Raw genomic sequence first — 8,186 nt, forward strand, 5'->3', positions numbered from 1 at the left:
TTTATTACTACTAGAGGCCCAAATATTAAAGTTAATCCCTTTGGGGAATGGGATCACTGGACAGTTTTTAACTTCACCTTCACATCACTTTCACTGCACACTCAGTAATATACCAGCTCCGCTGTAATACAGGCGTAGTAGTACACCAGGGACACACTCTGTGTCACCAGGTGGGCCCGATGATGAAGCATGCCACCAACTAGGTTGGTGAGTGAGGGCTTCGTGAAAAAGAAAGAAGTTTCTCTTCTCTCTTTTTCTGTCAACAACACAGGGCTCTGAGTCTCAAATCATGTCTTGATAGACTAGTTCTCATTGATTTAACATATAACCTAGGGGATAAGGTCTAGCGCTCTAAATCCTCACTCTCTTTTTGATCCTTCTACTGCCATCTTGAAGCTGTCAGTTAGTACTGTGGGTTATGTTTCTTCTCCTATGCCCGTAAAAACAAAGAAGCAAGAAGAAAATCAGTGAAACATGACATTATTGTGGTTCAATTTAACAATACAGTGTATCCATTCATATCATGGAAAACCACAACAACATAGACGTTCATGGTGACTGACTCAGGAAGGATAATTTGTAATTTGTAACTGGGTTTTGTATCGCGCCAACTCACTGACAGGTCTCAAAGCGCTACTGACCAAGTACAGCAACAAAGATGAAATAAGAATATAGAGGTGTCTGATCTAGTAACCGACTATTGAGATGGGAATGCGTCTTTAAAGAGTAAGGTTTTCAAGGACTTCCTAAAATGGAGAAGATTGGGTTCTCTGCGAAGTGCCTCCGGTAGCTTATTCCAGATGGTAGGAGCCTGAACTGAAAAAGATCTGCCTCCTTTTGTTGTTAACTTGAAACGTGGACAGGATAGCAGAAAAGATCCGGACGATCGCAGGGCGCGCTTAGGTTCGTATATTTCGAGCCTTTCTTTTATGTAGGCTGGCGCCTGTCCGTGGATTGCTTTGTGGCAGATACACATACTCTTAAATTCGACTCTCTGCACCATAGGCAGCCAATGTAGCCTATAGAGCAGAGGGGAGGCATGAGTCCTCCTCGGCATTCCAAGAATCAGACGTGCTGCGTCATTTAGGATAATCTGAAGACGATAAGAAAGAGCAACAACAACAAAACATACAGGCTTATCTGTTTGCTTTATGTGCATCACTTGGGATGTGGCACTCAGGGAGGTGCAGCTGACAAATGACAATAGAATCATCCTTAGACAATGAATGCTGTTCTGCACCTATGGCAGACATGGGGTCGATTCATTGATAGAAATCCTTGGGTCTAAGATACCTGCAAGAAGAGCTAGAGGTAGTCTCTAGTGCCGTGTGGGGAGATCCCTTTCAGGACGAAATCCCTCACCCACCAAAGGTGGCACGCTTCATCACCTGGGATTCTCCTCTTGGCGGGAAAGCCTAGTCCTGCCAAGGGCTACAGCTTCCTCTCGGAGAGGAAGGAGCTCAGGGATGTCTTATTCCTACACTTACTAAGATACACTAAATCCTGCAGATGAGAAGGGCTAACACTGGTATGATGAGAGCTCAGTGCAACAGAAAGAGGAAAGAAACAACCTTAAAGTGCAGGAGGTGAAGCTCAATCTAACTAGCGAGAGCGATAGGGAGACCTTCGTTTGCTCGTTCTTGCTGCCAGGATTAAAAACAGAGCACCTGCAGTACGGATATAGAACTGCACGTGTCAGAGGAAAAAAGTGTGTCTACGTGTTTCAGCCTTGGAGAACCAGAGTGGTATCACGGCTTTCGTCAGCACCATGGATAATGCTGCTGCGTCAATAACGCATGAATATTGTGAAAAAGAAACGAACATTTTAAAGGTGAAATACAAAACCAGTAATCTATTTGTTTTTCAGTGTTCGATTTACTGGCTGTACCTATAGACAAAAAATAAAGCGACAAAGAAAAAAGAATGGGTGAGAGGCTCACAGTCTGTCATATATTACACAGTAAGGAGCTAGTGGGATACTGTTATCGCCACACACATTCCACCTACGGCTTTAGAAACAGTGATAACATCTCTCACCCGTAGTGTGCGGGTGATGAGCCTCGCCTCAACCTGGCGACAGCTCAGGGAAGGGGCACCGCTCTGAAAGAAAGAAGGCAGCAAAAGAGCCAGACATGGCCAATGAGTGGGGCCGCCACCCCTTCTAGATGTACTGTTATCGGAGGGAAATCGACCATAGATACAACACTAAAACGTGTATGGTTTATTAAGACATTGGACACACTGGGCAAAGGATGGGAGGCTTGGAGCCTGAGGGCTGATTTAAGGAGGGCCAGACAATGACTGTATCCTGGCAGCTTCGATGGAGACCACTAGCTACTCACATCTCTGCCCAGTTATTCGAAGAAAATGTGGGGTAAAATTGGGTAATTTCACTTAATAGCCAAAAGGCTCAGTTCTTGAGCATACGTTTCTAGCGGATTGTGTATAGGGGATGACCAGGGGCGTAACACAGGCCCCCGCAGCCCCCGCGGTGCGGGGGGGCCCCCAAGCTCCAGGGGGCCCCTTCGGGAGAACAGACACCACACCGCCACACATGGTGTTTGTGATAACATTTTGTAGTTCGCAATTTCCTATTAAGTGAGAAAATCACCCACAGTAGACCTGCACTGAATGAATCGGGAGGCGCCTTGGTTATAAACTCCGCCACTGGCGCCACCCGGCACTATTTTTAGTTTGTTCCGGTATCATTATAGCCAATTAATGAGTGGAGGCAAATTCGACTTTCGCTTTCTTATTCCGCCGTAGATTGGGAGCGCGTGCGAGGCTCAGGTTCACCTAACAGGAAATTGTCAATGCACACTCTGTGTGCACTTGAGCCTCTAGAGGGTCGTTGGCGTACGTGACTGAGTGACACCCCCTGATTTCAATCAATCAATCAATCAATGAAAACTTTATTCGGATTATTGACAATCCCTAAAAGTGCAAAAGAACAATTATAAAATCATGCAATAAGATAAAAACTGTTTACACATGGGGGATAGTCCGTCTAAGCTTTAAGACATTGTAGACCTGGCACGAACCGCAATTTTTAAAAAAGAGCTCACACGAAAGACAAGTTCATCATCATCCAGGGACAAAATCATTGAAAATGCAAGTTCCAGGCTAATTGGTTTTGATTTTTTAAAATACGGAGTTAAAAACCATTTAATATACTTCATATAAAATTTACAAAAGAATAAAAAATGTAGAGTTGTTTGCCTACTCTGAGAGTCACAGGGGCATGGCTCAACTGATTGGGCATTAAAATTCCATAAAGGGAAGCTAAGTGCGTGTTTAATGGTGCCCGCCCTAAGGCGAAATATAAGGCCTCGCTCCCAATGGCTCAATGGAAGAGATAAATATCTGGGTGTGGGATACATTATAAAATTACAGGCTAAGTAACCAGAAACACTAGATTTCAAGGACTCCCTTGCTACCCTTTCGGCATCAAATAACATGTAAAGTGCTTTTTTGAGTTCACATTTAGTGGGGTGCTTAGTGGTAGAGGGTTTCAAGAAAATGTCTTCAAGGTTCACGCTGCGAAGAATACTATGCACCCCTGATAGCCAGGGAATAGTCATGCCCCTATCGCAGCGGAGACAATCCTCAATGATATCCCTAGTCAGTTTAGCAGTGGGATTTTTCCAAATCGACAGCCAAAAGAGAGCTGGACGGGCGCGAATAAAATCCCCTATAAAATGCAAACCCAATTCCCTATGGCATATAAAATGTGGGGAAGTAATGGGAACACAGAGAAGTTTCCTACAAAATCTGTGTTCCTCGGTAGTTATATCAGAGCAACTGGCAATGCCCCAAACCTCAGCACCATAAGTAGCAACCGGGACGCATTGAGTTTTGTATATTTTTAAGATAGCAGGCAATGCCCCGGTCAATTTTGGACGGGGGAGGCTCAAAATCGAATTAATGGACTTTGAGAACTTACTTCTGGCGTGGGCAATATGCCCACTCCAGGAGTTCTTCGCAGCAATGACCACTCTCAAATACGGGAAACTGCCAGTTGACCCCAATCTTTCTGCCCCCACTGCTATACTGCCAATGTGATGCCTCTTCGGGCCGCAAGACATTACAAAAGACTTTTTAAAATTGGTCTTCAGATCTAGGGAATCCATATGTGCAACAAAGCCATTCACCAATATACGTAATGCATTTGGGGTGCGTCCCATAAGAACCGCATCGTCTGCATATAGCAGTGCGGGGAGATGGTTATCTTTTATAAGCGGGACATTGCCTGTTAAAGAGACCAAATATTTGTGTATGCCGTTAATATATATTATAAATAAAAGAGGGGCTAGGACACATCCCTGTCTGACCCCTCTATTGACTGTGACAGGCTCAGAAACCTCACCCCCGGTGCCAATCCTAACACAGGCCTTCAAATCCCTATGTAAATAGGCCAATAAATGTACCAGCGATTCATCCAAACCATAAACTATTAAGGCCTTCCAAAGTAATGACCTATTGACAAGGTCAAAGGCGGTGGATAAGTCCATGAAGGCCAAATAAATTGGGCAATTACGTGCTACGGTGTACTTGCCCAAAATAAGGTTCAGATTAAGGCATTGCTCCGCAGTTCCCACTTTATTGCGGAAGCCCAGCTGACAACTCTCTAGAATATGGTTGTCCTCGGCCCATAACAGGATTTTATTATACAGTACTCTCCCTAAAATCTTTAGAGTATTGTCAATGAGGGAGATAGGCCTGTAGCATGATGGTTGTGAACGGTCACCCTTCTTAAAAATAGGCACTATGATGCTGGATGTCCAGGTTGGAGGTGGTGAGGAGGTAAAATTTAAATTCTTAAAGACATTCAATAGGAGTGGGGCCCATAAATCAGGGTGGGTCTTAATAATGTCAATTGGGAGGCCATCAGGGCCAGGGGCTTTATTCCCCGCGCTCTGTGCGATGGCCTCCATTACCTCAGATAGTGATATATCAGCCCGTGGGGGGCTGTTAAACATTGGGATGGCCGCCGCAGAAGGTGGGACCGCGTAGATCTTAGAAAAGTGGTCCACCCATGCAGCTCCAGAGATGGTACAATCTATTGGGGTCGCGACCTGTCCCGCGGAGCGCAGGTCTTTGACCGCGGCCCAAAAAATATCTCCCCTACCACGGGCAGCAGTTTGTACTAGCACCTCCCAGCGCTCCTCGAGAATCTCCTCCTTCCTTCTTCTAATAGCTAATTTATATCGTGTCCTAGCGTTTTTTACATCAGTCGGATCCCTCGGGCTAGCAGATAAGGCTAGTCGCAGTTCGCGGTTGGCCAGGGAACACTCATGATCAAACCATCCCTGGTCATCCGTCACGGCGCGCAAAGGAATCATGAGCTGTGCACGGAGGGCTGAGCAGATCTTGACAAAATCTTCTACTACCCCGGTATTGGGACTTAAATCGGACAAGCACGAGAGGAAAAGAGCAAAATTGTCTCTGATCAAGGTCTGTACAGTCGTCAACACATTAATACCCCTCCATTTTAATCTGAGGTTGTTTGAGCTTAAGGAAAGATTCCTAGCGCCACATTCCTTATTGTAAACCGGTCGATGGATAATCTTTAGACTGATCTTGATAGGGTTATGGTCCCCTTGGGACATTGGAATTACCTTGGCCTCACTGATACGGTCTGTCAGGCCAGGGGATATAAAAATGTAATCAATGATTGAAGAACAATCTCTACCTCTGAATGTTGGCACTAGGGGGACAGTGGGAAAGCGGTCCATAACATTCTCCAAATTGTGTGTACTCAAGAGGATAGTTAATTCCACGCCCCTTTGGCACCCCAAGCCTTAATTACAATCCTTAGGGGTTGGATAGTCACCGTTTAATTTCGCATTAAAATCGCCACCCAATACAAGGCCGGAGGTATCATTAAAATCATCCCTAGCCTCCAGAGTGGTGATAAAATTAAAAACGTTCCTAAAATGTATATTAGGTAGTGAGCTAAAATCATTATTATAAAAATTTACTAAGAAAAGGCTAGTTTTCTGTTTAAATAATATGGCCTGGAAATTCTGATTGTTTGTCGGTATGACCCTGGAAGAGCCTCCAGCAGCAATGTTAATCCAGATAGATAAACCTCCAGAAGGGCGGCCCATTCTAGGTTTTGCGGCGAGAATATTATGGCACTGAAACCCATTAACATGGAGGTTGACCGTTGCCCATGTCTCCTGTAACATAATTATGTCTTAACTCTGAATAAAATTGACCCACCCAGGGTCGAGGAGCCTTTGTTGGAGACCTGCTATATTCCAACTTATAACATTTAAGTTACCTGTCCTTGATGCTATACACTCTAAGGAGTTAGCGACATTATCAGAAGTCATAAGTACAGGTGCTGACGGCAGGATAGGGTCCTCTATCAACGGTAGGGCAAGGAGTCCGTTACTCGAACTTGGTTGTCAATCAGGAACATCTAGATCAGACAAACCCAAGAAACGATTGGCCAAAGGAAGGGCCGTAGGCGTGGGCACACAATTATTGGAAATGGGTTTATAGAAATAGCCAAGAGAAAACATACAAATGTTCGTCATAAGCCCTGGCAATAACTCACGAGTGCGCATTAGCGATTGAACAGTGTGGGGTCTGCAAAAATTTATCACAATGCAATCCCCACTAATGTTTTTTGCCGATGAGCCCACCCATCCCACTCTCCGCACCATTAAAATTTCATGCAATCTGGCCGGTTCAAAACCCTTGTGTTTCCTTAACCAGTCCACACATTTATTACGAAGGTCCACCCAAGATTCCTTCTTATTCTCGGGCAAACAGGGGACTCCGGCTAAAATTATAACGTAGGGATAGGATGCCGGGGGGAGGTTTAAAGTCACAGTGCTGGGCGAAGTCTTCGGTGGAACTGGTACAGTGAGCCGTGGTCTGACATCAGTGTCCGATGAAAGAAGAGGGGTCGTCGCCGGTAAAGGATGTGTTAGACCATTAGATATACGCCGAGTACTATTGTTGAAATTGGCTGGTCCGTTATCAAATTTATCAGCGGCCCCTGAGAGGCTCGTCGTGATAGGTAAAGAGGTACAGTCAACAGCCGATGCAACAGAAGCTGACTCCCGAGTTAACAGTTGTTCCATACGTAGGAGTCTCTCCTTTAAAGGGGCAAAATTTGCGTCAAAGAGGGCCTTAGAGTGGCTAACAATGGCTTTTAAACCCGACTCCAGAGCTGACATAATGTCGTCCTTACTATGGGAGGTGGGAGTGGGCTCATCAGTTTGGGTGCCCACCGACACAAAATTAGGAACGACAATTGTCTGCAATACCATTTTATTACATTTGGCGGGGCGGCCAGGGGTATTAGGTTTATTATTGGCCCCCCTTTTCCGTTTGGCCGGTGGACCACTGGGTTTAGTTGCGCCAATTAATTTGGGGGCGTGAGATCTGGTGCGAGATTGTTGGCCACTAAGACATATATCAGAAGATGTAGCTGAGACATGTGACGGGGACGATTGCTGAGCGGGTGTAACGGGCATCGGGGGCAGAGTTGGTGACACGGAGAGACGGTGGCTAGCAGTAACGCCCTGTGTTGTGGCTTCAAGAGATGAGCGACGCTGAGCCGCCATTAAGTCTAAAGATAGACGTCGCTCAGTTAGCTCAATCTCGTGGGTCAGTATGCTCTCAGCCCTGATCATAAAAGCATCCAATGTCCCTGCCACGCCCTTGCGTTTGCTCATGTTGAACCAATGATGTTCCCCTACACACCGCTGAAGCACATATGATACAGAGGCTTGTGCAGCAAAATTAAATCAGTCACCTGGTATTCCGGTTACTTGCAGTTGGTGGACCAAGGGGGGTGTCCCGACCCGGCCTCCTCTGGCCCCGGACGGCCACAGACGGCCCGCCCTCTGCCCGGGCTCAGCCCGGCGCCGCCCGCGCGCGTCCCGCGAGGCGTGGCGCAACGTCGGTTATACGCGCCTCCTGGCGCAAATGTGGCGTCCAAGCTCCGCGCCGCCGCAGGGACAGCCGGGAATTGGAGTCCCGGTACAGCGGTATTGAGTGCTCCTTCCGTGTCGCCCTTTGACTCTTGGCGATGGACCGGCAACCAGGGAGCAGCTGGGCACGCAGGAATTTATCCCCCTTGACTCGTGGCGGTGGCGGCGTTCACAGTGATGCAGGTAGGACGAGTTCCCCCCGCTCCGCCGGGCGCGACGTCGGTTATACGCGCC

Source organism: Triturus cristatus, chromosome 3_2 (genome assembly GCF_964204655.1).
Source record: "Triturus cristatus chromosome 3_2, aTriCri1.1, whole genome shotgun sequence".
Classification (NCBI taxonomy): Eukaryota; Metazoa; Chordata; class Amphibia; order Caudata; family Salamandridae; genus Triturus; species Triturus cristatus.